The 10,541-nt window shown below is 38.9% G+C and overlaps 1 pseudogene across 1 annotated transcript in view; it reads right to left on the bottom strand.

The window, feature by feature from the left end:
- Nucleotides 1–3,482: 3,482 nt before the first annotated feature.
- The window catches only part of LOC146889973 (mas-related G protein-coupled receptor member B2-like), a 28,484-nt pseudogene continuing 21,425 nt past the window's right edge, over nucleotides 3,483–10,541 (bottom strand). The window contains exons 2-3 of the transcript XR_015736371.1: nucleotides 8,515–8,616; nucleotides 3,483–5,828 (exon numbers count right to left, since the gene is read on the bottom strand). The product of XR_015736371.1 is annotated as a mas-related G protein-coupled receptor member B2-like (transcript). The remainder of the gene's footprint in view (nucleotides 5,829–8,514; nucleotides 8,617–10,541) is intronic.

Here is a 10,541-nt window from a genome sequence, read left to right as displayed (position 1 = left end):
GATTCCCAAACATACTACAAAAGTGTTTGTTCAACTATGTTCATAGCAGCACTATTTGTAATAGCCAGAACCTGGAAACAGCCTAGGTGCCCCTCAATAGAATAATGGTTAAAAAAGGTGTGGAACATATACACAGTAGAGTTTTACTCAGCGGTAAAAAATAATGACATCTTGAATTTTGCATGCAAATGGATGGACATAGAAAACGCTTTACTGAGTGAGGTAAGTCAGACCCAAAAAGAGGAACACGGTATGTATTCACTCATAAGTGGATTCTAACCATAATTTAATGTCTTTGAGCCTATTATTCGTGATCCTAGAGAAGCTAAATAAGAAGACGAACCTGATGAATATTATTTAGCTATGCGCCAGGAATTAGGAAATAGTCAAGAGTCCCAGGTAACCTTGGGTGCATGGGGTTGGGTGGGAGAGTTGTTGGAATGGGAGAGGGTTAGAGAGAAGGGAGTAGGGGAGGAATGGAGAAAGCTCGGTTGACCGAGATGGGGGGAAGGGAGGAAGGATGAATGTGGGATCAGGGAAGAATATATTTCAACTAAGGGAGTCATTTTAGAGTTTACAGGAAACTTGATTATATATGGGATCCCAGGTCCAAGGAGAGATCCCCAGATTGTTCTCTGGACAGAGGAGGGGGTGCCTGAACCGGCCTTGGCCCGTGACCATACTGATGAATATTTTGCTTATCACCATAGATCCTTCATCTGGCGTTGGATGGCGATACAGATGGAGGCCCGCGTTGGAGCACCGATCTGAGCCCCCCAAGATCCAAATGAGGAGCAGAAGGAGGAAGAAAATGACGAAGGACTACGAGGGATACTATCACCCACTGATACAAGGGGTCGGATCTAATGAGAGTTTACCAAGGCCAGATGGACCGTGACTGAACGAGCATGTGATCCAACCAGATTCTCTGAATGTGGCCAGATTTTCTGAATGTGGCTGGCCTGCAGTCTTTCTGAGAAGCCATTGACAATGACACTGGGACTGGTTTCCTCTGCATATACTGGATTTTTGGGGTCCAGTCTGTTTGGATGCTCACCTTCCTGGACCTGGAGGGAGGGGAGAGGAACTTGGACTTCCCACAGGGCAGGAGACCCTGACCTCCCTTGGGGACAAAGAGGGAGGAGGAGAGGGAGGGGGGGAGTGGGAGGGCGTTGGGAGGAGGGGCGTAAATGGAAACTTTTATAATTTAGTAAAATTACTTTCAAAAAAAATTCTTTTTGCAAGAGACAGAGACCAATACAGAAAACCACAAGTAATCAAAATATAGTTGTGGAGGCCGCTAGTCCTAGCAAATACATATATAATTCAACTCATGTACCTAAGGCTTTGGTATCATTGAAGTACAGTTGAGGGATGACAGAAAGTTATTAAAAACGAGAGGACCTAGAAGTTTGTTTTGAGATAGTGTCTCTTGGTAATATCAGAAGCTACACCTACACAGTCTCACTGATGTGATTAACAAACCTGAGCTAAACAACGATAGCAAAAATGAGCATGCAAAACTGGATGACGGTAAAACCATAAGTCCTGGATCCTAAACAACAAACTACAAACAATTAAGGAATGTTGAAAGTGGGAGAAATAGTTTTCCCCTAGGGAGAACACACCAACCACCTATGAAAGTATCAAGTGTGAAAACAAATAAAATATAGACTAGCACATTATTTATGGGAATATATGTGTATGATGTATATAACAACAGTCACTGATAAAAGGGATCACTATGGTAATACAAAGCAAGGAGGAAGGTATGATATGATTTGGAGGGAGGAAAAGAAAGGGAAATTATGATAATCTCAAAATATAAAAGAAAAATTTAACATGAATATAAAGACCAAAAAATTTTGCCACCAGAGGCATATTTGAAAATAAACCATTTCAGCTTAATATTAAGTGACAGACAAATATTATACACAAAAGTATGTTTTGCAAGTTTATTGAATAATTATTCACAATATCCAAGGCAGAGTTTTAAACAAGACAAGGAACAATGGATTATTAATTATAAATCTGTGGAAGTCACATACTGAACATGATTACTCAAATGCTAAGACCAAGGAGTCCTGGTCATTTGCTATAGTATGGGCAGTTTAATGTCCATTGTCTTATGCCTTTAAGATGAATGCGAGGAGAAAATATCATACACTCTCATTTACAAGTAGACTGCATATTAAAGAGTCAATGTATAGAGAATGACAAGATGATAACAGCTAAGTCTTTTGGTGAATAATGTATAGAAAAGGAAAAGCATAGGTCAATATCATTGTGTACTATACATGCAAGATGAAGCGACATTTTGTCTTAGTTAATTTTCTGTTACTGTGATGAGACACCATGAACAAGATAACTTTCAAAAGCAAACATTTAATTTGGGGACTCATCCTTCAGTCCATGACCATCATGGCAGAGAACTTGTCAGCAGGCAGTCAAGCAAGCATGGAAATGGAGCAAAAGCTTACATCTGAGCTTACTTCTGAAACACAGGAATGTTGTAGAGAGAAGGAGAGGGACCAAACTGGGAAGGACAGGTTTTTAAAATAATAAAAGCCTACCCCAAGTGACATATCTCCTCCAACAAGCCCTTATCTCATGACCTTTCCCAAACATTCCACAAATTTGTACCAAACAAGCAAATACATGCGCCTACTTGACTCATTTTATTCAAATCAGAACAATTCCCTCATTGGCATCTATAGGCTTTCGCTGTTATCATAAGAGCCTGGCAGTAGGCCAACAAGTAGGTAGGCATAGTACTGAATAAATAGCTGAGTATATTCATCTGGTCCACAAGCTTATGACAGAGAGAGGAAGGAAAATTAAGAGAAAAAGAAGAAAAAAAAGAGAGGAAATGGAAATAAAGTTTTTTGAAACCTCAAAGTGTACCTCTGTTGTGGGAGGCTTTCTGTCCTGCCTGGTTTCTGTCCTCCCACCAGGTCCCACAGTCTTTTAGCCTCAAAGAAATTACACAGAGGTCTATATTAATGATAAACTGATTGGTCTATTAGCTCAGGCTTCTTATTAACTCTTATAACTTATATTAACCCATTATTCTTATTTATGTTAGCCACATGGCTTGGTACCTTTTTCAGCAATCACATCTTCCTTCTTCTGTGACTGGGACAGGATTGGGGAGGAATGGGCTTCCTCTTTCTCAGAATTCTCCTGTTCTCATTGACCCACCTCTACTTCTTGCCTGGTTGTCCCGCCTACAATTCCTGCCTGACTACTGGCCGATCATCATTTATTTAAAACATAATTGACAGAATATAGACAAATGTCCCCCCCACCCGAGACACATCTCCAAAAACGAGTTCCAACCTCCTCCTTATTTCCAAACAGCTTTACAAAGTGGGGACCTAGAATTAAAATATATGACCCTATGGGGACCACTGTAATTCAAACCACCACAGTTGTAAACAGCATGAGATCTCTATGAAATAACAGTGCATTGCACACAAATCTTTTGCTAAAATTAGAGTTTAATCACAAGGAAAGAAATGAATATTTACATGAGATGATGTGTACATTAGCTTGTTCAACTGTAAAAACCATTTTATAACGTGTATACCAATCTTCATGTTACAAGTCTCCAATCTATAATCTAAATTTTAGTTTAGAACAGAAATATGGACAGTACTGACCTCTGAGGAAAATAGTATGACTATACAGGAAATGGAATAAGCAGAGTAAAGAGACCTTCTGGGCCTTCATTGCATCTCAGTCCTCTACTCAAACTCTCTTAAGGAAATTTGTCAGTTTTCACTTCTGATCTGGTCAAACTGTGCTTGCTTAACTGTGCTTCAGTTGAAATTATCACACACTTCAGCTTTAAAATGTAAATATCATTTCATAGAAAAACGTTACTAAAATAATCATGTTTCAAGTAATAAAGATATGGACTCTGTTAATGGCATAAATTTGAAGCAAGTTTGATTTCAAGGAAACCTAGTCTAAAGAACCTCAGTAGAAATTTGTCTTAAGGGATTAGACAGTTAGGGAGAAGGGAATCATGGCCAAGAAAAGAGGAAAATAGAAACGACTTGACCAAGGAATGTTAAGCAAGGCCTTGTGAAGGGAACCAGAGTCAGCATTCTCTTTCTACCTTCAGATGTGCATGCATTTCAATGTGGCGGCTCTCAATACAATACCTCACCAGAGTCTTCCAATTTGGAAAAAGACAAATACAGTAAAAATGAAGGTAAGGAAACCACTGGGTGTAAGGAAGTTTAAGACAGACTTCTCTTGAAAATGTGTACTTGTTAACTAAGCAAATTGTGTAACAACAATTATAGCTACATAAAATAGCTATAGCTCCATAAATTCTTCAAAACTTATAGAAATTAATAAGAACTGACATTGTAAGGTATATCTATTTAATGTTTGAAGCACTCAAAAAGATGGTTTATAAGAAAGAAAGTTTAGCAAATTATAACAATTATTTAACCAGTATAATATCAGTGACTAAAGAAAAGCAACACCTTTCTGCATTTTTATGTGTTCTCATGAAGAAGGGATGTCCCAACAGTAGGAACAGTCCTTTCCCCGAGAGCACTTACAACGAGCCCCATCAAATAGATATGATGAGGCTTTGTGTAAGACAGATCCAGAAATTCTGCAGTCAGTGTTTGCATAAAAAGTTTTGTGACAGTCAACTTTCACAAAAATGATTTTTTAAAAACTGATTGAAGTCAGGTGACAAATTGAACAAGGTTATGAAAATATCCCACACATAAGAAAAAATTCTCTCTCAAAACTACTTCTCTCTAGGCAGAGTATCTCTTAGTTGCTGCACTAATGTGTTTACAGGCTCTTCTGAAGAGCCTCTCTCTCTACCTTCCTTCTCCTCAGGAGTGTCCTGCAGGGCTCTCTGCAGAAACAACTTCAGAGACTTCTGCTGGAACCTGCGGTGCCTGTTGGAGCCAACAAGGAAGTAAATGATGGGGTTGGCACAGCTGTTAACTCAGGATAAGAGTACTATAACAAAACCATCACAAATTTCAATAATTGGAAATTTCTCAAGCAATTTATTGAGGAGAGAGGAGAACCCGAAGGGGAGACCAAAGATCAGGAAGAACAGCACTGTGAGTACAATGATCACACACAGCCTGGTCACAGGGATCCGCTGTGTGCCACAGAATATCTTCACCAGCAGGGTGAGGCTGGACACACAGAGAACCACAAATAAAGCAATTAACCAGGAATCTGTGAAGTAATTTGATGTCTGACACCAAAAATCGTCAATACTATTAAACAGAAGGCCACATGTCTCCCCCTCCAGGAGACTCAGAAGCAGGGACAGAGCCCAAAGCAAGGCACATGTGACAGCTGAAGTGAGACTTGGTCGCTGACAGCAATACCAGATGGGCCACAAAACAGACAGGCAACGTTCAGCACTAATGGCACTGAGAATGCTCATGCCAGAAAAATAAGTAAATCTTGTCACAACTAAAGAAAACCAAGGGATATAGAAGAAAATGGAAGTAGTAGAAATAGTATAGTAGAAGAAGTAAATGATAAGATACAAGCAATATACAAACTGAAAGCTCAGGAAGAGAAAGTCAGCCACGGCCAGGTTAAGGATGTAGACAGAGAACGCATTCCTACACATGCGGAAGCCCAGAAGCCACATCACTATGGAATTTCCTGCTATTCCAACCAGTATAAAGACAAAGGAAATATAAATTGTGGTTTGGAACGTGATGTGACAATATGAAGAATTAGTGTTGATGCTTCCATTTGGCGCTGTGATGGTAGTCTCCCAGGTTGTGGTGTTGAAATCCTTGCTTAGCAAATCTCCACTAGTGTTCCTGGAAGAAAAGAAGAAGACATGAGCACATGCTGTGTACTCTCTGGTTCCCAGGACTACCCTGCTCTGTGGTAATGACTGAGGTGGTTCATGAGGAGTAGAAACAGAATTTTAGAAATTAAGAAATTTATCAAATCCAATGTTTCTGGAGCCTTAATGGAAATATAGTTTGTATTTTGGGGGTTATCTTCAACCTGTGGTCTGTACTGGCATAAGAGTAGTTGGTGGTCCTGTAGACACTCCATGTCTGGTACTATGTGAGAAAGAAGCAGAACCATGAAACCAAATTTCTTTCTGTCCTAAAACTGGTCCTTCTCTGGTACAGGAACTTGGAACCAGAAGCATGACCCTCAGTTGCTCTCAGTTCTGTCAGGGAAAAGCTTTCTTATGGGAAAATATGGATATCATGAAAGAGAGTGATAAAGGAAATGGCAAATCTTACTGTGACCAATATGAAAAGAAGCTGACCTATAGGCTAAGGCAAATAAGTTTCTATTTTAGATTTGAAACTAGAAATCATGAAAGTCTTTGAAGACATTAAACACATTTTTGTTGTTTGTTGCTATATCACAATTCTGCATTTCTCTGTTAAAACATGGTGAGATATTAAGACTTTTCACTGAACAAATGAATATATTAATCATAGACCCAATAGTAGCTACAAATTGAGAGTAAATGTTTTATATATATTTTAGAGCATGTTAGTGCCACAAAATACATAGAAAAGGAAGAAAAATTTATTCTCTTTTATGCTGAGCTCTCTTTTAGTAAAAAATTCATTTGAAAGAATGATTTATGCTACAAGATGACTAATGATGGGATTTGTGATCCCCAAACCCAGGAATGTCCAGTCAATCAATGTCAATAAATAAATTGATGGCATAAAAGATTTTCAGCCCAGAATTTTGGCATTGATTTGAGGTTAACTGAACTTCTAACCCTTTTACAGAAAAAAAGGAAATTTGCAGAAAAGGGAAAAGAGGGAAAGAAGTGACGCCTGCCTTGATAGAGGGATTGTGACACCGAGAATACAGAGTATAACAGAAACCATCTGCCAGGCATGGTAGCTTACTTATGGAATACCAGAGAGTAGAAGATGAGCCAGGAAGAATTCCATGAGTTCAAGTATAATCTAAATTACACAGTGGGGTACAGAAAAGCCTGACTTGAAGGTAAAGAAAAACAGAAACAATGGATGAAAGAAAGGAAGAGAAAAGAAAGGAGAGAGGAAAGGATAGATGGAAGGAAGGAGGTGGAGGGATAATTCAACAATAGTAGACTGGCAAATGTACGTGAAAAAGAATGAGCCTATATAACAAAATGCAATGGAAAATATCTACAGTAGAAGATAAAAAACAGATGCTGAGGCTAAAGGACGCAGGCACATGTGTCATTTTACCCACAAAGTGAAACCTATCCCCAAAATAACAGAGTTCTGTATAACATCTTAGAGCCGGAAGAGCACAGAAAAATAATGTTCCCCATCCTGAGAGACTATGTAACTGTCAATCAAGCATCACAACCATCCTCATAGAAACCACTCTCATTGTTTACACCATCTTAGGTTTACCTTAGCTGTTCATCTAGATACACCACCTTGGTCTTCTCTGTAGGTACTCACAGGCCTCTAATTAAAAACTCCCTCCCAAATATCATTCCTGTGGGATTCCCCCAAAAGTTTGTAGTCCATGACCAACATTGGCACTCCAAAATGTTGACCAAAAACTTATACCAAAATATGTAAGTAAGAAACAAACTCCAGATGCCCAGATCCCATTGTAAAATTGCAAACAATCAGAAAAATAGAAATAGTATGTCTCTTATAAAATCTGTGAATTCTGTAGTATGTACCCAAAGAGAGTACAATTTAGATGAAGCTCAAGACATGGGATTCAATGAACAATTTAAAGTATGCAATGGAGGTAAAGAAATTCAGAGGACTGGAACAAACACTTGAATAAACTTAAAGGCAACAGAAATAAAGACATGACTAAAGTGAAAACAACATTATGCCCAGCTATATACACATCAGAAGGTTGTTGTCTAGAAAAGAAATAGACTCAAAGAAGAAAACACCAAAATAAGAAGCTACACAATGAATGAATGGACTATAAATTTGAACAGAAAATCACAAAAGAAGAAATAAAAACATTTGTTAACATTTTGAGAATTGTTCAACATTAGTGGCCATCAGGAAAATTCAAAATAAAGCTGCTTTGAGATTTCATCTTAAGCCAAGCAGAATGGCTATCATTAAGATTCCAAAGAACAAGAAATGGTGATGAAGAAAGAGAAAGCAGGGAAAGAGGAACACTCATTTACTGTTGTTAGTGAAAATGCAAACTGAAACTACCACTATAAAAATCAATGGTTATTTCTCAGAAAGTGAGATAGAGTTCTTATAGTAAGTGTACTAGTTAGCTTCATGTCAACTTGACACAAGCTAGCACCGTCAGGGAGGAGAGTGGCTCTATTGAGAAAATGCCCCCATAATATCAGGCAGTACATAAGCCTGTAGGGCGTTTTCTTAAATAGTGATTGAGGGGAAGGGCCCAAAACATTATGAGTATGAGTGGTGTCATCTCTGAACTGATAGTTCTGAATTCTATAACAAATATAGTTACATGGTCATAGACTAGGCAAAATAAATAACACTTTTAGGAAAAAGGTCTCAGAAAGCATCTTACCTTTTCTCCATTCTGTTTACAGGAGGTGGAAAGCTCACCTGTCACTAACAGAAAGGTCCGGTGAGTCAACGGCCAACAGGAAATATGTCTGTAGTGCAGAAACTGTAAAGAAAATTGTGCTTGAGTAAGGATAATCAAGAAAGGAAGACAGATCTGTAGATTCCTGCACTTGGATCTGGTTAAATGAGTGTCTCTCCTTTGAGTCATGCTCTTTATAGGACTGTTCTCAATATTCAGTGTGGTCCTTATCTCATATCCAATGGCCAAGCCAAATTCTATAGCTCCTCTTCCTTGATTGTGTTTCTTTAACCCAGAAGGACAGTAATGTGAAACTGTGTGCTGTAGCATTATCTTTGTATTCATCCTAACTTTATGTTTGCAAAACTAGAAAGCAATGAGGCAACGAATATAAAGATAATGATCATATCAAATGTATTTGTAGAATAGTGACTTGGAATACAACAGGTAGGTGTCTTGATTTTCGAACTATAATGCTTCCATCACATTCCTGTCTAGGGAGGGACCTAAGAAATGTGTGGCCTTCAGGCTCCTGAGGCATATTCCTTACTGCTAAAAAAGCACAAGACAGTTAAGAAGGAGGTCAACAAAGGGCTCAGCACCAGAGCCATAAAAAGAAGTCAAGATGCTGTCTGCAAGAGTGCTGGATAAACATGATTCTGCCAGTGTAGAAATGAAGGAAATGAAAAAGGCAGCAGAAAATAGTAAACCTTCAATAATATGGTGTAACTAGATTCCAAACCAAGAAGCTGGTGATTTAATTGGAATGAATGAGGAATGCTGTAGGAAGGCTTGTAGCTTATGGATACCCGACTACTGGGGTGTGGCCTCTTATACTATATATGCGAATGTGTCTGCCTCCCATCCTTTCCTTCTCCTTTTCCCCGGATGCTCGTTCAGAGTGTTGGATTGTGGGATTTGACTCTGTCTACCATTCAAGCACAGAATTTTGATTTGTGAGTTTACCCCTAAATAAAGAACTATCTATTTATCATTTCTGAGCTAGTGTGGAGTTTCTTTCAAGCATCCTTTCATCACCTGGTTTGATTATCAGGGGAACAGCAATGGGAAGGGCCCTGACTCTGAGAAAGCAGGAGAGAAAGGAGTCAGATCTGTGTATTTTCAGATGTACCTCTCAGAAGTTCCTGAATCCCATTTGTTCATGTGAGACACCTTAACTGTTTTGCAAAGGCAATTTTTAGTAGCATTAGAACATTTTTCTTTTTATTATACTGACATGTTTGTTTGTATGGGACAGTCTGATGAAACATTTACAGATATGCCTGCTCTGCATTTGGAGGACAGAGATCAGTGTCTTGAGTCTTTAACCCTCTCCACTCTTGAGGAAGATCTTCCATTTAACACTGGAACCAACCTACTCAGCTAGTCTAGTTAATGGTCATTCCCCAGGGACATCCAAGTGCTATGAATATAGGCAGGCCACAACTCAGCATAAATGTGGATGATGGGGATTTGAGTACAGGTCCTCACATTTGCAGAGTAAGGGCTTTACCCACAAAACCACCTCCCATGGGTGTCTGGGAGTATTTTATGATGGGGACATAGAATCTCACCTTTGTCACCATTTAAATGTAATGATTTTTTTAAAGAGATGAGATTTTTCATTTTACCTGTTTGTTTAGTTTTTGTTTGCTTATTTGTTGGTTTGTTTTGTTGATTGGTTGGCTTCTTAATAACTAGGAAATAATGTGATATGGATTAGATAGTGAAGACATTCCTGCCTCCTCAGCAAACCAGTAGCACAGCACAGTCTGTTTCCTCTCAGGCTACCAGGCAAGAAAGCTCACAACCAAATGACTACACCCTGGGTCCTCTATACTTTGACAAAAGGTTTCTAATGACATTGGAATATTCAGTAGTCTCAATATTGCAACCCAGTATCCCGAGTCTTATTGTGTTTTAAAAAAGAATAGAAGTCTGAGCAGGCCAGGTGGGGCTGTGATAGGACTCTGGGTTAATCACTGCCTCTATCCAGGAGCAGGAGAGAA

This window comes from Myodes glareolus, chromosome 24, assembly GCF_982192425.1.
Source record: "Myodes glareolus chromosome 24, mMyoGla1.1, whole genome shotgun sequence".
NCBI lineage: Eukaryota > Metazoa > Chordata > Mammalia > Rodentia > Cricetidae > Myodes > Myodes glareolus.
The sequence above is the reverse complement of the archived record's forward strand: the minus strand, read 5'-3'. Positions and strand labels throughout refer to the sequence as shown.